The sequence below is a fragment of the Astyanax mexicanus genome, unplaced genomic scaffold, assembly GCF_023375975.1.
Source record: "Astyanax mexicanus isolate ESR-SI-001 unplaced genomic scaffold, AstMex3_surface scaffold_105, whole genome shotgun sequence".
Lineage (NCBI taxonomy): Eukaryota > Metazoa > Chordata > Actinopteri > Characiformes > Acestrorhamphidae > Astyanax > Astyanax mexicanus.
Window position 1 is genome coordinate 1 of NW_026040031.1, and position 16429 is coordinate 16429.

General features: G+C 46.8%; 72 non-coding genes across 72 annotated transcripts; all 72 read left to right on the forward strand.

Moving 5' to 3' along the window:
• The first annotated feature begins 24 nt into the window (after positions 1-24).
• LOC125788562 (5S ribosomal RNA) lies at positions 25-143 on the forward strand. Its single transcript, XR_007429622.1, has one exon. It is a non-coding gene; the product is annotated as a 5S ribosomal RNA (ribosomal RNA).
• A 110-nt stretch (positions 144-253) lies between these two features.
• LOC125788665 (5S ribosomal RNA) lies at positions 254-372 on the forward strand. Its single transcript, XR_007429718.1, has one exon. It is a non-coding gene; the product is annotated as a 5S ribosomal RNA (ribosomal RNA).
• A 111-nt stretch (positions 373-483) lies between these two features.
• Positions 484-602, forward strand: LOC125788668 (5S ribosomal RNA). The gene has a single exon (XR_007429721.1). It is a non-coding gene; the product is annotated as a 5S ribosomal RNA (ribosomal RNA).
• A 110-nt stretch (positions 603-712) lies between these two features.
• Positions 713-831, forward strand: LOC125788680 (5S ribosomal RNA). Its single transcript, XR_007429732.1, has one exon. It is a non-coding gene; the product is annotated as a 5S ribosomal RNA (ribosomal RNA).
• A 110-nt stretch (positions 832-941) lies between these two features.
• On the forward strand, positions 942-1060 carry LOC125788692 (5S ribosomal RNA). Its single transcript, XR_007429743.1, has one exon. It is a non-coding gene; the product is annotated as a 5S ribosomal RNA (ribosomal RNA).
• A 110-nt stretch (positions 1061-1170) lies between these two features.
• LOC125788704 (5S ribosomal RNA) lies at positions 1171-1289 on the forward strand. Its single transcript, XR_007429754.1, has one exon. It is a non-coding gene; the product is annotated as a 5S ribosomal RNA (ribosomal RNA).
• A 110-nt stretch (positions 1290-1399) lies between these two features.
• On the forward strand, positions 1400-1518 carry LOC125788569 (5S ribosomal RNA). The gene has a single exon (XR_007429628.1). It is a non-coding gene; the product is annotated as a 5S ribosomal RNA (ribosomal RNA).
• A 110-nt stretch (positions 1519-1628) lies between these two features.
• LOC125788581 (5S ribosomal RNA) lies at positions 1629-1747 on the forward strand. The gene has a single exon (XR_007429639.1). It is a non-coding gene; the product is annotated as a 5S ribosomal RNA (ribosomal RNA).
• Positions 1748-1857: 110 nt separating this feature from the next.
• LOC125788592 (5S ribosomal RNA) lies at positions 1858-1976 on the forward strand. The gene has a single exon (XR_007429650.1). It is a non-coding gene; the product is annotated as a 5S ribosomal RNA (ribosomal RNA).
• A 110-nt stretch (positions 1977-2086) lies between these two features.
• Positions 2087-2205, forward strand: LOC125788604 (5S ribosomal RNA). The gene has a single exon (XR_007429661.1). It is a non-coding gene; the product is annotated as a 5S ribosomal RNA (ribosomal RNA).
• A 110-nt stretch (positions 2206-2315) lies between these two features.
• LOC125788615 (5S ribosomal RNA) lies at positions 2316-2434 on the forward strand. The gene has a single exon (XR_007429672.1). It is a non-coding gene; the product is annotated as a 5S ribosomal RNA (ribosomal RNA).
• Positions 2435-2544: 110 nt separating this feature from the next.
• On the forward strand, positions 2545-2663 carry LOC125788626 (5S ribosomal RNA). The gene has a single exon (XR_007429683.1). It is a non-coding gene; the product is annotated as a 5S ribosomal RNA (ribosomal RNA).
• Positions 2664-2773: 110 nt separating this feature from the next.
• On the forward strand, positions 2774-2892 carry LOC125788638 (5S ribosomal RNA). Its single transcript, XR_007429694.1, has one exon. It is a non-coding gene; the product is annotated as a 5S ribosomal RNA (ribosomal RNA).
• Positions 2893-3002: 110 nt separating this feature from the next.
• On the forward strand, positions 3003-3121 carry LOC125788651 (5S ribosomal RNA). The gene has a single exon (XR_007429705.1). It is a non-coding gene; the product is annotated as a 5S ribosomal RNA (ribosomal RNA).
• Positions 3122-3231: 110 nt separating this feature from the next.
• LOC125788663 (5S ribosomal RNA) lies at positions 3232-3350 on the forward strand. Its single transcript, XR_007429716.1, has one exon. It is a non-coding gene; the product is annotated as a 5S ribosomal RNA (ribosomal RNA).
• Positions 3351-3460: 110 nt separating this feature from the next.
• On the forward strand, positions 3461-3579 carry LOC125788667 (5S ribosomal RNA). The gene has a single exon (XR_007429720.1). It is a non-coding gene; the product is annotated as a 5S ribosomal RNA (ribosomal RNA).
• Positions 3580-3689: 110 nt separating this feature from the next.
• LOC125788669 (5S ribosomal RNA) lies at positions 3690-3808 on the forward strand. Its single transcript, XR_007429722.1, has one exon. It is a non-coding gene; the product is annotated as a 5S ribosomal RNA (ribosomal RNA).
• A 110-nt stretch (positions 3809-3918) lies between these two features.
• LOC125788670 (5S ribosomal RNA) lies at positions 3919-4037 on the forward strand. Its single transcript, XR_007429723.1, has one exon. It is a non-coding gene; the product is annotated as a 5S ribosomal RNA (ribosomal RNA).
• Positions 4038-4147: 110 nt separating this feature from the next.
• LOC125788671 (5S ribosomal RNA) lies at positions 4148-4266 on the forward strand. The gene has a single exon (XR_007429724.1). It is a non-coding gene; the product is annotated as a 5S ribosomal RNA (ribosomal RNA).
• Positions 4267-4376: 110 nt separating this feature from the next.
• LOC125788673 (5S ribosomal RNA) lies at positions 4377-4495 on the forward strand. Its single transcript, XR_007429725.1, has one exon. It is a non-coding gene; the product is annotated as a 5S ribosomal RNA (ribosomal RNA).
• A 110-nt stretch (positions 4496-4605) lies between these two features.
• Positions 4606-4724, forward strand: LOC125788674 (5S ribosomal RNA). The gene has a single exon (XR_007429726.1). It is a non-coding gene; the product is annotated as a 5S ribosomal RNA (ribosomal RNA).
• Positions 4725-4834: 110 nt separating this feature from the next.
• On the forward strand, positions 4835-4953 carry LOC125788675 (5S ribosomal RNA). The gene has a single exon (XR_007429727.1). It is a non-coding gene; the product is annotated as a 5S ribosomal RNA (ribosomal RNA).
• Positions 4954-5063: 110 nt separating this feature from the next.
• Positions 5064-5182, forward strand: LOC125788676 (5S ribosomal RNA). The gene has a single exon (XR_007429728.1). It is a non-coding gene; the product is annotated as a 5S ribosomal RNA (ribosomal RNA).
• A 110-nt stretch (positions 5183-5292) lies between these two features.
• Positions 5293-5411, forward strand: LOC125788677 (5S ribosomal RNA). The gene has a single exon (XR_007429729.1). It is a non-coding gene; the product is annotated as a 5S ribosomal RNA (ribosomal RNA).
• Positions 5412-5521: 110 nt separating this feature from the next.
• Positions 5522-5640, forward strand: LOC125788678 (5S ribosomal RNA). Its single transcript, XR_007429730.1, has one exon. It is a non-coding gene; the product is annotated as a 5S ribosomal RNA (ribosomal RNA).
• A 110-nt stretch (positions 5641-5750) lies between these two features.
• Positions 5751-5869, forward strand: LOC125788679 (5S ribosomal RNA). Its single transcript, XR_007429731.1, has one exon. It is a non-coding gene; the product is annotated as a 5S ribosomal RNA (ribosomal RNA).
• Positions 5870-5979: 110 nt separating this feature from the next.
• LOC125788681 (5S ribosomal RNA) lies at positions 5980-6098 on the forward strand. The gene has a single exon (XR_007429733.1). It is a non-coding gene; the product is annotated as a 5S ribosomal RNA (ribosomal RNA).
• Positions 6099-6208: 110 nt separating this feature from the next.
• Positions 6209-6327, forward strand: LOC125788682 (5S ribosomal RNA). Its single transcript, XR_007429734.1, has one exon. It is a non-coding gene; the product is annotated as a 5S ribosomal RNA (ribosomal RNA).
• A 110-nt stretch (positions 6328-6437) lies between these two features.
• LOC125788684 (5S ribosomal RNA) lies at positions 6438-6556 on the forward strand. Its single transcript, XR_007429735.1, has one exon. It is a non-coding gene; the product is annotated as a 5S ribosomal RNA (ribosomal RNA).
• Positions 6557-6666: 110 nt separating this feature from the next.
• LOC125788685 (5S ribosomal RNA) lies at positions 6667-6785 on the forward strand. The gene has a single exon (XR_007429736.1). It is a non-coding gene; the product is annotated as a 5S ribosomal RNA (ribosomal RNA).
• A 110-nt stretch (positions 6786-6895) lies between these two features.
• On the forward strand, positions 6896-7014 carry LOC125788686 (5S ribosomal RNA). Its single transcript, XR_007429737.1, has one exon. It is a non-coding gene; the product is annotated as a 5S ribosomal RNA (ribosomal RNA).
• A 110-nt stretch (positions 7015-7124) lies between these two features.
• LOC125788687 (5S ribosomal RNA) lies at positions 7125-7243 on the forward strand. The gene has a single exon (XR_007429738.1). It is a non-coding gene; the product is annotated as a 5S ribosomal RNA (ribosomal RNA).
• Positions 7244-7353: 110 nt separating this feature from the next.
• LOC125788688 (5S ribosomal RNA) lies at positions 7354-7472 on the forward strand. The gene has a single exon (XR_007429739.1). It is a non-coding gene; the product is annotated as a 5S ribosomal RNA (ribosomal RNA).
• A 110-nt stretch (positions 7473-7582) lies between these two features.
• On the forward strand, positions 7583-7701 carry LOC125788689 (5S ribosomal RNA). The gene has a single exon (XR_007429740.1). It is a non-coding gene; the product is annotated as a 5S ribosomal RNA (ribosomal RNA).
• Positions 7702-7811: 110 nt separating this feature from the next.
• Positions 7812-7930, forward strand: LOC125788690 (5S ribosomal RNA). The gene has a single exon (XR_007429741.1). It is a non-coding gene; the product is annotated as a 5S ribosomal RNA (ribosomal RNA).
• A 110-nt stretch (positions 7931-8040) lies between these two features.
• On the forward strand, positions 8041-8159 carry LOC125788691 (5S ribosomal RNA). Its single transcript, XR_007429742.1, has one exon. It is a non-coding gene; the product is annotated as a 5S ribosomal RNA (ribosomal RNA).
• A 110-nt stretch (positions 8160-8269) lies between these two features.
• Positions 8270-8388, forward strand: LOC125788693 (5S ribosomal RNA). The gene has a single exon (XR_007429744.1). It is a non-coding gene; the product is annotated as a 5S ribosomal RNA (ribosomal RNA).
• A 110-nt stretch (positions 8389-8498) lies between these two features.
• LOC125788695 (5S ribosomal RNA) lies at positions 8499-8617 on the forward strand. The gene has a single exon (XR_007429745.1). It is a non-coding gene; the product is annotated as a 5S ribosomal RNA (ribosomal RNA).
• Positions 8618-8727: 110 nt separating this feature from the next.
• Positions 8728-8846, forward strand: LOC125788696 (5S ribosomal RNA). The gene has a single exon (XR_007429746.1). It is a non-coding gene; the product is annotated as a 5S ribosomal RNA (ribosomal RNA).
• Positions 8847-8956: 110 nt separating this feature from the next.
• Positions 8957-9075, forward strand: LOC125788697 (5S ribosomal RNA). The gene has a single exon (XR_007429747.1). It is a non-coding gene; the product is annotated as a 5S ribosomal RNA (ribosomal RNA).
• A 110-nt stretch (positions 9076-9185) lies between these two features.
• LOC125788698 (5S ribosomal RNA) lies at positions 9186-9304 on the forward strand. Its single transcript, XR_007429748.1, has one exon. It is a non-coding gene; the product is annotated as a 5S ribosomal RNA (ribosomal RNA).
• A 110-nt stretch (positions 9305-9414) lies between these two features.
• On the forward strand, positions 9415-9533 carry LOC125788699 (5S ribosomal RNA). The gene has a single exon (XR_007429749.1). It is a non-coding gene; the product is annotated as a 5S ribosomal RNA (ribosomal RNA).
• Positions 9534-9643: 110 nt separating this feature from the next.
• LOC125788700 (5S ribosomal RNA) lies at positions 9644-9762 on the forward strand. The gene has a single exon (XR_007429750.1). It is a non-coding gene; the product is annotated as a 5S ribosomal RNA (ribosomal RNA).
• A 110-nt stretch (positions 9763-9872) lies between these two features.
• LOC125788701 (5S ribosomal RNA) lies at positions 9873-9991 on the forward strand. Its single transcript, XR_007429751.1, has one exon. It is a non-coding gene; the product is annotated as a 5S ribosomal RNA (ribosomal RNA).
• A 110-nt stretch (positions 9992-10101) lies between these two features.
• Positions 10102-10220, forward strand: LOC125788702 (5S ribosomal RNA). The gene has a single exon (XR_007429752.1). It is a non-coding gene; the product is annotated as a 5S ribosomal RNA (ribosomal RNA).
• Positions 10221-10330: 110 nt separating this feature from the next.
• LOC125788703 (5S ribosomal RNA) lies at positions 10331-10449 on the forward strand. Its single transcript, XR_007429753.1, has one exon. It is a non-coding gene; the product is annotated as a 5S ribosomal RNA (ribosomal RNA).
• A 110-nt stretch (positions 10450-10559) lies between these two features.
• On the forward strand, positions 10560-10678 carry LOC125788705 (5S ribosomal RNA). The gene has a single exon (XR_007429755.1). It is a non-coding gene; the product is annotated as a 5S ribosomal RNA (ribosomal RNA).
• Positions 10679-10788: 110 nt separating this feature from the next.
• Positions 10789-10907, forward strand: LOC125788706 (5S ribosomal RNA). Its single transcript, XR_007429756.1, has one exon. It is a non-coding gene; the product is annotated as a 5S ribosomal RNA (ribosomal RNA).
• Positions 10908-11017: 110 nt separating this feature from the next.
• LOC125788707 (5S ribosomal RNA) lies at positions 11018-11136 on the forward strand. Its single transcript, XR_007429757.1, has one exon. It is a non-coding gene; the product is annotated as a 5S ribosomal RNA (ribosomal RNA).
• Positions 11137-11246: 110 nt separating this feature from the next.
• On the forward strand, positions 11247-11365 carry LOC125788708 (5S ribosomal RNA). Its single transcript, XR_007429758.1, has one exon. It is a non-coding gene; the product is annotated as a 5S ribosomal RNA (ribosomal RNA).
• Positions 11366-11475: 110 nt separating this feature from the next.
• Positions 11476-11594, forward strand: LOC125788709 (5S ribosomal RNA). The gene has a single exon (XR_007429759.1). It is a non-coding gene; the product is annotated as a 5S ribosomal RNA (ribosomal RNA).
• Positions 11595-11704: 110 nt separating this feature from the next.
• Positions 11705-11823, forward strand: LOC125788563 (5S ribosomal RNA). Its single transcript, XR_007429623.1, has one exon. It is a non-coding gene; the product is annotated as a 5S ribosomal RNA (ribosomal RNA).
• A 110-nt stretch (positions 11824-11933) lies between these two features.
• On the forward strand, positions 11934-12052 carry LOC125788564 (5S ribosomal RNA). The gene has a single exon (XR_007429624.1). It is a non-coding gene; the product is annotated as a 5S ribosomal RNA (ribosomal RNA).
• Positions 12053-12162: 110 nt separating this feature from the next.
• LOC125788566 (5S ribosomal RNA) lies at positions 12163-12281 on the forward strand. The gene has a single exon (XR_007429625.1). It is a non-coding gene; the product is annotated as a 5S ribosomal RNA (ribosomal RNA).
• A 110-nt stretch (positions 12282-12391) lies between these two features.
• Positions 12392-12510, forward strand: LOC125788567 (5S ribosomal RNA). Its single transcript, XR_007429626.1, has one exon. It is a non-coding gene; the product is annotated as a 5S ribosomal RNA (ribosomal RNA).
• Positions 12511-12620: 110 nt separating this feature from the next.
• LOC125788568 (5S ribosomal RNA) lies at positions 12621-12739 on the forward strand. Its single transcript, XR_007429627.1, has one exon. It is a non-coding gene; the product is annotated as a 5S ribosomal RNA (ribosomal RNA).
• A 110-nt stretch (positions 12740-12849) lies between these two features.
• On the forward strand, positions 12850-12968 carry LOC125788570 (5S ribosomal RNA). The gene has a single exon (XR_007429629.1). It is a non-coding gene; the product is annotated as a 5S ribosomal RNA (ribosomal RNA).
• A 110-nt stretch (positions 12969-13078) lies between these two features.
• Positions 13079-13197, forward strand: LOC125788571 (5S ribosomal RNA). The gene has a single exon (XR_007429630.1). It is a non-coding gene; the product is annotated as a 5S ribosomal RNA (ribosomal RNA).
• Positions 13198-13307: 110 nt separating this feature from the next.
• Positions 13308-13426, forward strand: LOC125788572 (5S ribosomal RNA). The gene has a single exon (XR_007429631.1). It is a non-coding gene; the product is annotated as a 5S ribosomal RNA (ribosomal RNA).
• Positions 13427-13536: 110 nt separating this feature from the next.
• LOC125788573 (5S ribosomal RNA) lies at positions 13537-13655 on the forward strand. Its single transcript, XR_007429632.1, has one exon. It is a non-coding gene; the product is annotated as a 5S ribosomal RNA (ribosomal RNA).
• A 110-nt stretch (positions 13656-13765) lies between these two features.
• On the forward strand, positions 13766-13884 carry LOC125788574 (5S ribosomal RNA). Its single transcript, XR_007429633.1, has one exon. It is a non-coding gene; the product is annotated as a 5S ribosomal RNA (ribosomal RNA).
• Positions 13885-13994: 110 nt separating this feature from the next.
• LOC125788575 (5S ribosomal RNA) lies at positions 13995-14113 on the forward strand. Its single transcript, XR_007429634.1, has one exon. It is a non-coding gene; the product is annotated as a 5S ribosomal RNA (ribosomal RNA).
• A 110-nt stretch (positions 14114-14223) lies between these two features.
• LOC125788577 (5S ribosomal RNA) lies at positions 14224-14342 on the forward strand. Its single transcript, XR_007429635.1, has one exon. It is a non-coding gene; the product is annotated as a 5S ribosomal RNA (ribosomal RNA).
• A 110-nt stretch (positions 14343-14452) lies between these two features.
• LOC125788578 (5S ribosomal RNA) lies at positions 14453-14571 on the forward strand. The gene has a single exon (XR_007429636.1). It is a non-coding gene; the product is annotated as a 5S ribosomal RNA (ribosomal RNA).
• Positions 14572-14681: 110 nt separating this feature from the next.
• On the forward strand, positions 14682-14800 carry LOC125788579 (5S ribosomal RNA). Its single transcript, XR_007429637.1, has one exon. It is a non-coding gene; the product is annotated as a 5S ribosomal RNA (ribosomal RNA).
• A 110-nt stretch (positions 14801-14910) lies between these two features.
• On the forward strand, positions 14911-15029 carry LOC125788580 (5S ribosomal RNA). Its single transcript, XR_007429638.1, has one exon. It is a non-coding gene; the product is annotated as a 5S ribosomal RNA (ribosomal RNA).
• Positions 15030-15138: 109 nt separating this feature from the next.
• Positions 15139-15256, forward strand: LOC125788666 (5S ribosomal RNA). Its single transcript, XR_007429719.1, has one exon. It is a non-coding gene; the product is annotated as a 5S ribosomal RNA (ribosomal RNA).
• Positions 15257-15366: 110 nt separating this feature from the next.
• On the forward strand, positions 15367-15485 carry LOC125788659 (5S ribosomal RNA). Its single transcript, XR_007429713.1, has one exon. It is a non-coding gene; the product is annotated as a 5S ribosomal RNA (ribosomal RNA).
• A 110-nt stretch (positions 15486-15595) lies between these two features.
• On the forward strand, positions 15596-15714 carry LOC125788582 (5S ribosomal RNA). The gene has a single exon (XR_007429640.1). It is a non-coding gene; the product is annotated as a 5S ribosomal RNA (ribosomal RNA).
• Positions 15715-15824: 110 nt separating this feature from the next.
• On the forward strand, positions 15825-15943 carry LOC125788658 (5S ribosomal RNA). The gene has a single exon (XR_007429712.1). It is a non-coding gene; the product is annotated as a 5S ribosomal RNA (ribosomal RNA).
• A 109-nt stretch (positions 15944-16052) lies between these two features.
• On the forward strand, positions 16053-16171 carry LOC125788660 (5S ribosomal RNA). The gene has a single exon (XR_007429714.1). It is a non-coding gene; the product is annotated as a 5S ribosomal RNA (ribosomal RNA).
• Positions 16172-16281: 110 nt separating this feature from the next.
• On the forward strand, positions 16282-16400 carry LOC125788583 (5S ribosomal RNA). Its single transcript, XR_007429641.1, has one exon. It is a non-coding gene; the product is annotated as a 5S ribosomal RNA (ribosomal RNA).
• The last annotated feature ends 29 nt before the right edge of the window (positions 16401-16429 follow it).

Sequence of the window (16429 nt, forward strand, 5' to 3'; positions counted from 1 at the left end):
AGTCTTGATGAGAGCTCTGCAATGGCTTACGGTCACACTACCCTGAGAACGCCCGATCTCGTCTGATCTCGGAAGCTAAGCAGGGTTTGGCCTGGTTAGTACTTGGATGGGAGACCACCTGGGAATACCAGGTGCTGTAAGCTTTTCCCCTCTTGCTTCCATTACCATGGTCTTGTTATACATTACTAGTTTGTTATCTGAAACCCAACATAGATGAAGTTGCATAAGTAGTCTTGATGAGAGCTCTGCAATGGCTTACGGTCACACTACCCTGAGAACGCCCGATCTCGTCTGATCTCGGAAGCTAAGCAGGGTTTGGCCTGGTTAGTACTTGGATGGGAGACCACCTGGGAATACCAGGTGCTGTAGAGCTTTTCCCCTCTTGCTTCCATTACCATGGTCTTGTTATACATTACTAGTTTGTTATCTGAAACCCAACATAGATGAAGTTGCATAAGTAGTCTTGATGAGAGCTCTGCAATGGCTTACGGTCACACTACCCTGAGAACGCCCGATCTCGTCTGATCTCGGAAGCTAAGCAGGGTTTGGCCTGGTTAGTACTTGGATGGGAGACCACCTGGGAATACCAGGTGCTGTAAGCTTTTCCCCTCTTGCTTCCATTACCATGGTCTTGTTATACATTACTAGTTTGTTATCTGAAACCCAACATAGATGAAGTTGCATAAGTAGTCTTGATGAGAGCTCTGCAATGGCTTACGGTCACACTACCCTGAGAACGCCCGATCTCGTCTGATCTCGGAAGCTAAGCAGGGTTTGGCCTGGTTAGTACTTGGATGGGAGACCACCTGGGAATACCAGGTGCTGTAAGCTTTTCCCCTCTTGCTTCCATTACCATGGTCTTGTTATACATTACTAGTTTGTTATCTGAAACCCAACATAGATGAAGTTGCATAAGTAGTCTTGATGAGAGCTCTGCAATGGCTTACGGTCACACTACCCTGAGAACGCCCGATCTCGTCTGATCTCGGAAGCTAAGCAGGGTTTGGCCTGGTTAGTACTTGGATGGGAGACCACCTGGGAATACCAGGTGCTGTAAGCTTTTCCCCTCTTGCTTCCATTACCATGGTCTTGTTATACATTACTAGTTTGTTATCTGAAACCCAACATAGATGAAGTTGCATAAGTAGTCTTGATGAGAGCTCTGCAATGGCTTACGGTCACACTACCCTGAGAACGCCCGATCTCGTCTGATCTCGGAAGCTAAGCAGGGTTTGGCCTGGTTAGTACTTGGATGGGAGACCACCTGGGAATACCAGGTGCTGTAAGCTTTTCCCCTCTTGCTTCCATTACCATGGTCTTGTTATACATTACTAGTTTGTTATCTGAAACCCAACATAGATGAAGTTGCATAAGTAGTCTTGATGAGAGCTCTGCAATGGCTTACGGTCACACTACCCTGAGAACGCCCGATCTCGTCTGATCTCGGAAGCTAAGCAGGGTTTGGCCTGGTTAGTACTTGGATGGGAGACCACCTGGGAATACCAGGTGCTGTAAGCTTTTCCCCTCTTGCTTCCATTACCATGGTCTTGTTATACATTACTAGTTTGTTATCTGAAACCCAACATAGATGAAGTTGCATAAGTAGTCTTGATGAGAGCTCTGCAATGGCTTACGGTCACACTACCCTGAGAACGCCCGATCTCGTCTGATCTCGGAAGCTAAGCAGGGTTTGGCCTGGTTAGTACTTGGATGGGAGACCACCTGGGAATACCAGGTGCTGTAAGCTTTTCCCCTCTTGCTTCCATTACCATGGTCTTGTTATACATTACTAGTTTGTTATCTGAAACCCAACATAGATGAAGTTGCATAAGTAGTCTTGATGAGAGCTCTGCAATGGCTTACGGTCACACTACCCTGAGAACGCCCGATCTCGTCTGATCTCGGAAGCTAAGCAGGGTTTGGCCTGGTTAGTACTTGGATGGGAGACCACCTGGGAATACCAGGTGCTGTAAGCTTTTCCCCTCTTGCTTCCATTACCATGGTCTTGTTATACATTACTAGTTTGTTATCTGAAACCCAACATAGATGAAGTTGCATAAGTAGTCTTGATGAGAGCTCTGCAATGGCTTACGGTCACACTACCCTGAGAACGCCCGATCTCGTCTGATCTCGGAAGCTAAGCAGGGTTTGGCCTGGTTAGTACTTGGATGGGAGACCACCTGGGAATACCAGGTGCTGTAAGCTTTTCCCCTCTTGCTTCCATTACCATGGTCTTGTTATACATTACTAGTTTGTTATCTGAAACCCAACATAGATGAAGTTGCATAAGTAGTCTTGATGAGAGCTCTGCAATGGCTTACGGTCACACTACCCTGAGAACGCCCGATCTCGTCTGATCTCGGAAGCTAAGCAGGGTTTGGCCTGGTTAGTACTTGGATGGGAGACCACCTGGGAATACCAGGTGCTGTAAGCTTTTCCCCTCTTGCTTCCATTACCATGGTCTTGTTATACATTACTAGTTTGTTATCTGAAACCCAACATAGATGAAGTTGCATAAGTAGTCTTGATGAGAGCTCTGCAATGGCTTACGGTCACACTACCCTGAGAACGCCCGATCTCGTCTGATCTCGGAAGCTAAGCAGGGTTTGGCCTGGTTAGTACTTGGATGGGAGACCACCTGGGAATACCAGGTGCTGTAAGCTTTTCCCCTCTTGCTTCCATTACCATGGTCTTGTTATACATTACTAGTTTGTTATCTGAAACCCAACATAGATGAAGTTGCATAAGTAGTCTTGATGAGAGCTCTGCAATGGCTTACGGTCACACTACCCTGAGAACGCCCGATCTCGTCTGATCTCGGAAGCTAAGCAGGGTTTGGCCTGGTTAGTACTTGGATGGGAGACCACCTGGGAATACCAGGTGCTGTAAGCTTTTCCCCTCTTGCTTCCATTACCATGGTCTTGTTATACATTACTAGTTTGTTATCTGAAACCCAACATAGATGAAGTTGCATAAGTAGTCTTGATGAGAGCTCTGCAATGGCTTACGGTCACACTACCCTGAGAACGCCCGATCTCGTCTGATCTCGGAAGCTAAGCAGGGTTTGGCCTGGTTAGTACTTGGATGGGAGACCACCTGGGAATACCAGGTGCTGTAAGCTTTTCCCCTCTTGCTTCCATTACCATGGTCTTGTTATACATTACTAGTTTGTTATCTGAAACCCAACATAGATGAAGTTGCATAAGTAGTCTTGATGAGAGCTCTGCAATGGCTTACGGTCACACTACCCTGAGAACGCCCGATCTCGTCTGATCTCGGAAGCTAAGCAGGGTTTGGCCTGGTTAGTACTTGGATGGGAGACCACCTGGGAATACCAGGTGCTGTAAGCTTTTCCCCTCTTGCTTCCATTACCATGGTCTTGTTATACATTACTAGTTTGTTATCTGAAACCCAACATAGATGAAGTTGCATAAGTAGTCTTGATGAGAGCTCTGCAATGGCTTACGGTCACACTACCCTGAGAACGCCCGATCTCGTCTGATCTCGGAAGCTAAGCAGGGTTTGGCCTGGTTAGTACTTGGATGGGAGACCACCTGGGAATACCAGGTGCTGTAAGCTTTTCCCCTCTTGCTTCCATTACCATGGTCTTGTTATACATTACTAGTTTGTTATCTGAAACCCAACATAGATGAAGTTGCATAAGTAGTCTTGATGAGAGCTCTGCAATGGCTTACGGTCACACTACCCTGAGAACGCCCGATCTCGTCTGATCTCGGAAGCTAAGCAGGGTTTGGCCTGGTTAGTACTTGGATGGGAGACCACCTGGGAATACCAGGTGCTGTAAGCTTTTCCCCTCTTGCTTCCATTACCATGGTCTTGTTATACATTACTAGTTTGTTATCTGAAACCCAACATAGATGAAGTTGCATAAGTAGTCTTGATGAGAGCTCTGCAATGGCTTACGGTCACACTACCCTGAGAACGCCCGATCTCGTCTGATCTCGGAAGCTAAGCAGGGTTTGGCCTGGTTAGTACTTGGATGGGAGACCACCTGGGAATACCAGGTGCTGTAAGCTTTTCCCCTCTTGCTTCCATTACCATGGTCTTGTTATACATTACTAGTTTGTTATCTGAAACCCAACATAGATGAAGTTGCATAAGTAGTCTTGATGAGAGCTCTGCAATGGCTTACGGTCACACTACCCTGAGAACGCCCGATCTCGTCTGATCTCGGAAGCTAAGCAGGGTTTGGCCTGGTTAGTACTTGGATGGGAGACCACCTGGGAATACCAGGTGCTGTAAGCTTTTCCCCTCTTGCTTCCATTACCATGGTCTTGTTATACATTACTAGTTTGTTATCTGAAACCCAACATAGATGAAGTTGCATAAGTAGTCTTGATGAGAGCTCTGCAATGGCTTACGGTCACACTACCCTGAGAACGCCCGATCTCGTCTGATCTCGGAAGCTAAGCAGGGTTTGGCCTGGTTAGTACTTGGATGGGAGACCACCTGGGAATACCAGGTGCTGTAAGCTTTTCCCCTCTTGCTTCCATTACCATGGTCTTGTTATACATTACTAGTTTGTTATCTGAAACCCAACATAGATGAAGTTGCATAAGTAGTCTTGATGAGAGCTCTGCAATGGCTTACGGTCACACTACCCTGAGAACGCCCGATCTCGTCTGATCTCGGAAGCTAAGCAGGGTTTGGCCTGGTTAGTACTTGGATGGGAGACCACCTGGGAATACCAGGTGCTGTAAGCTTTTCCCCTCTTGCTTCCATTACCATGGTCTTGTTATACATTACTAGTTTGTTATCTGAAACCCAACATAGATGAAGTTGCATAAGTAGTCTTGATGAGAGCTCTGCAATGGCTTACGGTCACACTACCCTGAGAACGCCCGATCTCGTCTGATCTCGGAAGCTAAGCAGGGTTTGGCCTGGTTAGTACTTGGATGGGAGACCACCTGGGAATACCAGGTGCTGTAAGCTTTTCCCCTCTTGCTTCCATTACCATGGTCTTGTTATACATTACTAGTTTGTTATCTGAAACCCAACATAGATGAAGTTGCATAAGTAGTCTTGATGAGAGCTCTGCAATGGCTTACGGTCACACTACCCTGAGAACGCCCGATCTCGTCTGATCTCGGAAGCTAAGCAGGGTTTGGCCTGGTTAGTACTTGGATGGGAGACCACCTGGGAATACCAGGTGCTGTAAGCTTTTCCCCTCTTGCTTCCATTACCATGGTCTTGTTATACATTACTAGTTTGTTATCTGAAACCCAACATAGATGAAGTTGCATAAGTAGTCTTGATGAGAGCTCTGCAATGGCTTACGGTCACACTACCCTGAGAACGCCCGATCTCGTCTGATCTCGGAAGCTAAGCAGGGTTTGGCCTGGTTAGTACTTGGATGGGAGACCACCTGGGAATACCAGGTGCTGTAAGCTTTTCCCCTCTTGCTTCCATTACCATGGTCTTGTTATACATTACTAGTTTGTTATCTGAAACCCAACATAGATGAAGTTGCATAAGTAGTCTTGATGAGAGCTCTGCAATGGCTTACGGTCACACTACCCTGAGAACGCCCGATCTCGTCTGATCTCGGAAGCTAAGCAGGGTTTGGCCTGGTTAGTACTTGGATGGGAGACCACCTGGGAATACCAGGTGCTGTAAGCTTTTCCCCTCTTGCTTCCATTACCATGGTCTTGTTATACATTACTAGTTTGTTATCTGAAACCCAACATAGATGAAGTTGCATAAGTAGTCTTGATGAGAGCTCTGCAATGGCTTACGGTCACACTACCCTGAGAACGCCCGATCTCGTCTGATCTCGGAAGCTAAGCAGGGTTTGGCCTGGTTAGTACTTGGATGGGAGACCACCTGGGAATACCAGGTGCTGTAAGCTTTTCCCCTCTTGCTTCCATTACCATGGTCTTGTTATACATTACTAGTTTGTTATCTGAAACCCAACATAGATGAAGTTGCATAAGTAGTCTTGATGAGAGCTCTGCAATGGCTTACGGTCACACTACCCTGAGAACGCCCGATCTCGTCTGATCTCGGAAGCTAAGCAGGGTTTGGCCTGGTTAGTACTTGGATGGGAGACCACCTGGGAATACCAGGTGCTGTAAGCTTTTCCCCTCTTGCTTCCATTACCATGGTCTTGTTATACATTACTAGTTTGTTATCTGAAACCCAACATAGATGAAGTTGCATAAGTAGTCTTGATGAGAGCTCTGCAATGGCTTACGGTCACACTACCCTGAGAACGCCCGATCTCGTCTGATCTCGGAAGCTAAGCAGGGTTTGGCCTGGTTAGTACTTGGATGGGAGACCACCTGGGAATACCAGGTGCTGTAAGCTTTTCCCCTCTTGCTTCCATTACCATGGTCTTGTTATACATTACTAGTTTGTTATCTGAAACCCAACATAGATGAAGTTGCATAAGTAGTCTTGATGAGAGCTCTGCAATGGCTTACGGTCACACTACCCTGAGAACGCCCGATCTCGTCTGATCTCGGAAGCTAAGCAGGGTTTGGCCTGGTTAGTACTTGGATGGGAGACCACCTGGGAATACCAGGTGCTGTAAGCTTTTCCCCTCTTGCTTCCATTACCATGGTCTTGTTATACATTACTAGTTTGTTATCTGAAACCCAACATAGATGAAGTTGCATAAGTAGTCTTGATGAGAGCTCTGCAATGGCTTACGGTCACACTACCCTGAGAACGCCCGATCTCGTCTGATCTCGGAAGCTAAGCAGGGTTTGGCCTGGTTAGTACTTGGATGGGAGACCACCTGGGAATACCAGGTGCTGTAAGCTTTTCCCCTCTTGCTTCCATTACCATGGTCTTGTTATACATTACTAGTTTGTTATCTGAAACCCAACATAGATGAAGTTGCATAAGTAGTCTTGATGAGAGCTCTGCAATGGCTTACGGTCACACTACCCTGAGAACGCCCGATCTCGTCTGATCTCGGAAGCTAAGCAGGGTTTGGCCTGGTTAGTACTTGGATGGGAGACCACCTGGGAATACCAGGTGCTGTAAGCTTTTCCCCTCTTGCTTCCATTACCATGGTCTTGTTATACATTACTAGTTTGTTATCTGAAACCCAACATAGATGAAGTTGCATAAGTAGTCTTGATGAGAGCTCTGCAATGGCTTACGGTCACACTACCCTGAGAACGCCCGATCTCGTCTGATCTCGGAAGCTAAGCAGGGTTTGGCCTGGTTAGTACTTGGATGGGAGACCACCTGGGAATACCAGGTGCTGTAAGCTTTTCCCCTCTTGCTTCCATTACCATGGTCTTGTTATACATTACTAGTTTGTTATCTGAAACCCAACATAGATGAAGTTGCATAAGTAGTCTTGATGAGAGCTCTGCAATGGCTTACGGTCACACTACCCTGAGAACGCCCGATCTCGTCTGATCTCGGAAGCTAAGCAGGGTTTGGCCTGGTTAGTACTTGGATGGGAGACCACCTGGGAATACCAGGTGCTGTAAGCTTTTCCCCTCTTGCTTCCATTACCATGGTCTTGTTATACATTACTAGTTTGTTATCTGAAACCCAACATAGATGAAGTTGCATAAGTAGTCTTGATGAGAGCTCTGCAATGGCTTACGGTCACACTACCCTGAGAACGCCCGATCTCGTCTGATCTCGGAAGCTAAGCAGGGTTTGGCCTGGTTAGTACTTGGATGGGAGACCACCTGGGAATACCAGGTGCTGTAAGCTTTTCCCCTCTTGCTTCCATTACCATGGTCTTGTTATACATTACTAGTTTGTTATCTGAAACCCAACATAGATGAAGTTGCATAAGTAGTCTTGATGAGAGCTCTGCAATGGCTTACGGTCACACTACCCTGAGAACGCCCGATCTCGTCTGATCTCGGAAGCTAAGCAGGGTTTGGCCTGGTTAGTACTTGGATGGGAGACCACCTGGGAATACCAGGTGCTGTAAGCTTTTCCCCTCTTGCTTCCATTACCATGGTCTTGTTATACATTACTAGTTTGTTATCTGAAACCCAACATAGATGAAGTTGCATAAGTAGTCTTGATGAGAGCTCTGCAATGGCTTACGGTCACACTACCCTGAGAACGCCCGATCTCGTCTGATCTCGGAAGCTAAGCAGGGTTTGGCCTGGTTAGTACTTGGATGGGAGACCACCTGGGAATACCAGGTGCTGTAAGCTTTTCCCCTCTTGCTTCCATTACCATGGTCTTGTTATACATTACTAGTTTGTTATCTGAAACCCAACATAGATGAAGTTGCATAAGTAGTCTTGATGAGAGCTCTGCAATGGCTTACGGTCACACTACCCTGAGAACGCCCGATCTCGTCTGATCTCGGAAGCTAAGCAGGGTTTGGCCTGGTTAGTACTTGGATGGGAGACCACCTGGGAATACCAGGTGCTGTAAGCTTTTCCCCTCTTGCTTCCATTACCATGGTCTTGTTATACATTACTAGTTTGTTATCTGAAACCCAACATAGATGAAGTTGCATAAGTAGTCTTGATGAGAGCTCTGCAATGGCTTACGGTCACACTACCCTGAGAACGCCCGATCTCGTCTGATCTCGGAAGCTAAGCAGGGTTTGGCCTGGTTAGTACTTGGATGGGAGACCACCTGGGAATACCAGGTGCTGTAAGCTTTTCCCCTCTTGCTTCCATTACCATGGTCTTGTTATACATTACTAGTTTGTTATCTGAAACCCAACATAGATGAAGTTGCATAAGTAGTCTTGATGAGAGCTCTGCAATGGCTTACGGTCACACTACCCTGAGAACGCCCGATCTCGTCTGATCTCGGAAGCTAAGCAGGGTTTGGCCTGGTTAGTACTTGGATGGGAGACCACCTGGGAATACCAGGTGCTGTAAGCTTTTCCCCTCTTGCTTCCATTACCATGGTCTTGTTATACATTACTAGTTTGTTATCTGAAACCCAACATAGATGAAGTTGCATAAGTAGTCTTGATGAGAGCTCTGCAATGGCTTACGGTCACACTACCCTGAGAACGCCCGATCTCGTCTGATCTCGGAAGCTAAGCAGGGTTTGGCCTGGTTAGTACTTGGATGGGAGACCACCTGGGAATACCAGGTGCTGTAAGCTTTTCCCCTCTTGCTTCCATTACCATGGTCTTGTTATACATTACTAGTTTGTTATCTGAAACCCAACATAGATGAAGTTGCATAAGTAGTCTTGATGAGAGCTCTGCAATGGCTTACGGTCACACTACCCTGAGAACGCCCGATCTCGTCTGATCTCGGAAGCTAAGCAGGGTTTGGCCTGGTTAGTACTTGGATGGGAGACCACCTGGGAATACCAGGTGCTGTAAGCTTTTCCCCTCTTGCTTCCATTACCATGGTCTTGTTATACATTACTAGTTTGTTATCTGAAACCCAACATAGATGAAGTTGCATAAGTAGTCTTGATGAGAGCTCTGCAATGGCTTACGGTCACACTACCCTGAGAACGCCCGATCTCGTCTGATCTCGGAAGCTAAGCAGGGTTTGGCCTGGTTAGTACTTGGATGGGAGACCACCTGGGAATACCAGGTGCTGTAAGCTTTTCCCCTCTTGCTTCCATTACCATGGTCTTGTTATACATTACTAGTTTGTTATCTGAAACCCAACATAGATGAAGTTGCATAAGTAGTCTTGATGAGAGCTCTGCAATGGCTTACGGTCACACTACCCTGAGAACGCCCGATCTCGTCTGATCTCGGAAGCTAAGCAGGGTTTGGCCTGGTTAGTACTTGGATGGGAGACCACCTGGGAATACCAGGTGCTGTAAGCTTTTCCCCTCTTGCTTCCATTACCATGGTCTTGTTATACATTACTAGTTTGTTATCTGAAACCCAACATAGATGAAGTTGCATAAGTAGTCTTGATGAGAGCTCTGCAATGGCTTACGGTCACACTACCCTGAGAACGCCCGATCTCGTCTGATCTCGGAAGCTAAGCAGGGTTTGGCCTGGTTAGTACTTGGATGGGAGACCACCTGGGAATACCAGGTGCTGTAAGCTTTTCCCCTCTTGCTTCCATTACCATGGTCTTGTTATACATTACTAGTTTGTTATCTGAAACCCAACATAGATGAAGTTGCATAAGTAGTCTTGATGAGAGCTCTGCAATGGCTTACGGTCACACTACCCTGAGAACGCCCGATCTCGTCTGATCTCGGAAGCTAAGCAGGGTTTGGCCTGGTTAGTACTTGGATGGGAGACCACCTGGGAATACCAGGTGCTGTAAGCTTTTCCCCTCTTGCTTCCATTACCATGGTCTTGTTATACATTACTAGTTTGTTATCTGAAACCCAACATAGATGAAGTTGCATAAGTAGTCTTGATGAGAGCTCTGCAATGGCTTACGGTCACACTACCCTGAGAACGCCCGATCTCGTCTGATCTCGGAAGCTAAGCAGGGTTTGGCCTGGTTAGTACTTGGATGGGAGACCACCTGGGAATACCAGGTGCTGTAAGCTTTTCCCCTCTTGCTTCCATTACCATGGTCTTGTTATACATTACTAGTTTGTTATCTGAAACCCAACATAGATGAAGTTGCATAAGTAGTCTTGATGAGAGCTCTGCAATGGCTTACGGTCACACTACCCTGAGAACGCCCGATCTCGTCTGATCTCGGAAGCTAAGCAGGGTTTGGCCTGGTTAGTACTTGGATGGGAGACCACCTGGGAATACCAGGTGCTGTAAGCTTTTCCCCTCTTGCTTCCATTACCATGGTCTTGTTATACATTACTAGTTTGTTATCTGAAACCCAACATAGATGAAGTTGCATAAGTAGTCTTGATGAGAGCTCTGCAATGGCTTACGGTCACACTACCCTGAGAACGCCCGATCTCGTCTGATCTCGGAAGCTAAGCAGGGTTTGGCCTGGTTAGTACTTGGATGGGAGACCACCTGGGAATACCAGGTGCTGTAAGCTTTTCCCCTCTTGCTTCCATTACCATGGTCTTGTTATACATTACTAGTTTGTTATCTGAAACCCAACATAGATGAAGTTGCATAAGTAGTCTTGATGAGAGCTCTGCAATGGCTTACGGTCACACTACCCTGAGAACGCCCGATCTCGTCTGATCTCGGAAGCTAAGCAGGGTTTGGCCTGGTTAGTACTTGGATGGGAGACCACCTGGGAATACCAGGTGCTGTAAGCTTTTCCCCTCTTGCTTCCATTACCATGGTCTTGTTATACATTACTAGTTTGTTATCTGAAACCCAACATAGATGAAGTTGCATAAGTAGTCTTGATGAGAGCTCTGCAATGGCTTACGGTCACACTACCCTGAGAACGCCCGATCTCGTCTGATCTCGGAAGCTAAGCAGGGTTTGGCCTGGTTAGTACTTGGATGGGAGACCACCTGGGAATACCAGGTGCTGTAAGCTTTTCCCCTCTTGCTTCCATTACCATGGTCTTGTTATACATTACTAGTTTGTTATCTGAAACCCAACATAGATGAAGTTGCATAAGTAGTCTTGATGAGAGCTCTGCAATGGCTTACGGTCACACTACCCTGAGAACGCCCGATCTCGTCTGATCTCGGAAGCTAAGCAGGGTTTGGCCTGGTTAGTACTTGGATGGGAGACCACCTGGGAATACCAGGTGCTGTAAGCTTTTCCCCTCTTGCTTCCATTACCATGGTCTTGTTATACATTACTAGTTTGTTATCTGAAACCCAACATAGATGAAGTTGCATAAGTAGTCTTGATGAGAGCTCTGCAATGGCTTACGGTCACACTACCCTGAGAACGCCCGATCTCGTCTGATCTCGGAAGCTAAGCAGGGTTTGGCCTGGTTAGTACTTGGATGGGAGACCACCTGGGAATACCAGGTGCTGTAAGCTTTTCCCCTCTTGCTTCCATTACCATGGTCTTGTTATACATTACTAGTTTGTTATCTGAAACCCAACATAGATGAAGTTGCATAAGTAGTCTTGATGAGAGCTCTGCAATGGCTTACGGTCACACTACCCTGAGAACGCCCGATCTCGTCTGATCTCGGAAGCTAAGCAGGGTTTGGCCTGGTTAGTACTTGGATGGGAGACCACCTGGGAATACCAGGTGCTGTAAGCTTTTCCCCTCTTGCTTCCATTACCATGGTCTTGTTATACATTACTAGTTTGTTATCTGAAACCCAACATAGATGAAGTTGCATAAGTAGTCTTGATGAGAGCTCTGCAATGGCTTACGGTCACACTACCCTGAGAACGCCCGATCTCGTCTGATCTCGGAAGCTAAGCAGGGTTTGGCCTGGTTAGTACTTGGATGGGAGACCACCTGGGAATACCAGGTGCTGTAAGCTTTTCCCCTCTTGCTTCCATTACCATGGTCTTGTTATACATTACTAGTTTGTTATCTGAAACCCAACATAGATGAAGTTGCATAAGTAGTCTTGATGAGAGCTCTGCAATGGCTTACGGTCACACTACCCTGAGAACGCCCGATCTCGTCTGATCTCGGAAGCTAAGCAGGGTTTGGCCTGGTTAGTACTTGGATGGGAGACCACCTGGGAATACCAGGTGCTGTAAGCTTTTCCCCTCTTGCTTCCATTACCATGGTCTTGTTATACATTACTAGTTTGTTATCTGAAACCCAACATAGATGAAGTTGCATAAGTAGTCTTGATGAGAGCTCTGCAATGGCTTACGGTCACACTACCCTGAGAACGCCCGATCTCGTCTGATCTCGGAAGCTAAGCAGGGTTTGGCCTGGTTAGTACTTGGATGGGAGACCACCTGGGAATACCAGGTGCTGTAAGCTTTTCCCCTCTTGCTTCCATTACCATGGTCTTGTTATACATTACTAGTTTGTTATCTGAAACCCAACATAGATGAAGTTGCATAAGTAGTCTTGATGAGAGCTCTGCAATGGCTTACGGTCACACTACCCTGAGAACGCCCGATCTCGTCTGATCTCGGAAGCTAAGCAGGGTTTGGCCTGGTTAGTACTTGGATGGGAGACCACCTGGGAATACCAGGTGCTGTAAGCTTTTCCCCTCTTGCTTCCATTACCATGGTCTTGTTATACATTACTAGTTTGTTATCTGAAACCCAACATAGATGAAGTTGCATAAGTAGTCTTGATGAGAGCTCTGCAATGGCTTACGGTCACACTACCCTGAGAACGCCCGATCTCGTCTGATCTCGGAAGCTAAGCAGGGTTTGGCCTGGTTAGTACTTGGATGGGAGACCACCTGGGAATACCAGGTGCTGTAAGCTTTTCCCCTCTTGCTTCCATTACCATGGTCTTGTTATACATTACTAGTTTGTTATCTGAAACCCAACATAGATGAAGTTGCATAAGTAGTCTTGATGAGAGCTCTGCAATGGCTTACGGTCACACTACCCTGAGAACGCCCGATCTCGTCTGATCTCGGAAGCTAAGCAGGGTTTGGCCTGGTTAGTACTTGGATGGGAGACCACCTGGGAATACCAGGTGCTGTAAGCTTTTCCCCTCTTGCTTCCATTACCATGGTCTTGTTATACATTACTAGTTTGTTATCTGAAACCCAACATAGATGAAGTTGCATAAGTAGTCTTGATGAGAGCTCTGCAATGGCTTACGGTCACACTACCCTGAGAACGCCCGATCTCGTCTGATCTCGGAAGCTAAGCAGGGTTTGGCCTGGTTAGTACTTGGATGGGAGACCACCTGGGAATACCAGGTGCTGTAAGCTTTTCCCCTCTTGCTTCCATTACCATGGTCTTGTTATACATTACTAGTTTGTTATCTGAAACCCAACATAGATGAAGTTGCATAAGTAGTCTTGATGAGAGCTCTGCAATGGCTTACGGTCACACTACCCTGAGAACGCCCGATCTCGTCTGATCTCGGAAGCTAAGCAGGGTTTGGCCTGGTTAGTACTTGGATGGGAGACCACCTGGGAATACCAGGTGCTGTAAGCTTTTCCCCTCTTGCTTCCATTACCATGGTCTTGTTATACATTACTAGTTTGTTATCTGAAACCCAACATAGATGAAGTTGCATAAGTAGTCTTGATGAGAGCTCTGCAATGGCTTACGGTCACACTACCCTGAGAACGCCCGATCTCGTCTGATCTCGGAAGCTAAGCAGGGTTTGGCCTGGTTAGTACTTGGATGGGAGACCACCTGGGAATACCAGGTGCTGTAAGCTTTTCCCCTCTTGCTTCCATTACCATGGTCTTGTTATACATTACTAGTTTGTTATCTGAAACCCAACATAGATGAAGTTGCATAAGTAGTCTTGATGAGAGCTCTGCAATGGCTTACGGTCACACTACCCTGAGAACGCCCGATCTCGTCTGATCTCGGAAGCTAAGCAGGGTTTGGCCTGGTTAGTACTTGGATGGGAGACCACCTGGGAATACCAGGTGCTGTAAGCTTTTCCCCTCTTGCTTCCATTACCATGGTCTTGTTATACATTACTAGTTTGTTATCTGAAACCCAACATAGATGAAGTTGCATAAGTAGTCTTGATGAGAGCTCTGCAATGGCTTACGGTCACACTACCCTGAGAACGCCCGATCTCGTCTGATCTCGGAAGCTAAGCAGGGTTTGGCCTGGTTAGTACTTGGATGGGAGACCACCTGGGAATACCAGGTGCTGTAAGCTTTTCCCCTCTTGCTTCCATTACCATGGTCTTGTTATACATTACTAGTTTGTTATCTGAAACCCAACATAGATGAAGTTGCATAAGTAGTCTTGATGAGAGCTCTGCAATGGCTTACGGTCACACTACCCTGAGAACGCCCGATCTCGTCTGATCTCGGAAGCTAAGCAGGGTTTGGCCTGGTTAGTACTTGGATGGGAGACCACCTGGGAATACCAGGTGCTGTAAGCTTTTCCCCTCTTGCTTCCATTACCATGGTCTTGTTATACATTACTAGTTTGTTATCTGAAACCCAACATAGATGAAGTTGCATAAGTAGTCTTGATGAGAGCTCTGCAATGGCTTACGGTCACACTACCCTGAGAACGCCCGATCTCGTCTGATCTCGGAAGCTAAGCAGGGTTTGGCCTGGTTAGTACTTGGATGGGAGACCACCTGGGAATACCAGGTGCTGTAAGCTTTTCCCCTCTTGCTTCCATTACCATGGTCTTGTTATACATTACTAGTTGTTATCTGAAACCCAACATGGATGAAGTTGCATAAGTAGTCTTGATGAGAGCTCTGCAATGGCTTACGGTCACACTACCCTGAGAACGCCCGAGCTCGTCTGATCTCGGAAGCTAAGCAGGGTTTGGCCTGGTTAGTACTTGGATGGAGACCACCTGGGAATACCAGGTGCTGTAAGCTTTTCCCCTCTTGCTTCCATTACCATGGTCTTGTTATACATTACTAGTTTGTTATCTGAAACCCATCATAGACGAAGTTGCATAAGTAGTCTTGATGAGAACTCTGCAATGGCTTAGGGTCACACTACCCTGAGAACGCCCGATCTCGTCTGATCTCGGAAGCTAAGCAGGGTTTGGCCTGGTTAGTACTTGGATGGGAGACCACCTGGGAATACCAGGTGCTGTAAGCTTTTCCCCTCTTGCTTCCATTGCCATGGTCTTGTTATACATTACTAGTTTATTATCTGAAACCCAACATAGATGAAGTTGCATAAGTAGTCTTGATGAGAGCTCTGCAATGGCTTACGGTCACACTACCCTGAGAACGCCCGATCTCGTCTGATCTCGGAAGCTAAGCAGGGTTTGGCCTGGTTAGTACTTGGATGGGAGACCACCTGGGAATACCAGGTGCTGTAAGCTTTTCCCCTCTTGCTTCCATTACCATGGTCTTGTTATACATTACTAGTTTGTTATCTGAAACCCAACATAGATGAAGTTGCATAAGTAGTCTTGATGAGAGCTCTGCAATGGCTTACGGTCACACTACCCTGAGAACGCCCGATCTCGTCTGGTCTCGGAAGCTAAGCAGGGTTTGGCCTGGTTAGTACTTGGATGGGAGACCACCTGGGAATACCAGGTGCTGTAAGCTTTTCCCTCTAGCTTCCATTACCATGGTCTTGTTATACATTACTAGTTTGTTATCTGAAACCCAACATGGATGAAGTTGCATAAGTAGTCTTGATGAGAGCTCTGCAATGGCTTACGGTCACACTACCCTGAGAACGCCCGAGCTCGTCTGATCTCGGAAGCTAAGCAGGGTTTGGCCTGGTTAGTACTTGGATGGGAGACCACCTGGGAATACCAGGTGCTGTAAGCTTTTCCCCTCTTGCTTCCATTACCATGGTCTTGTTATACATTACTAGTTTGTTATCTGAAACCCATCATAGATGAAGTTGCATAAGTAGTCTTGATGAGAACTCTGCAATGGCTTACGGTCACACTACCCTGAGAACGCCCGATCTCGTCTGATCTCGGAAGCTAAGCAGGGTTTGGCCTGGTTAGTACTTGGATGGGAGACCACCTGGGAATACCAGGTGCTGTAAGCTTTTTTTTCCCCTCTTGCTTCCATTACCAT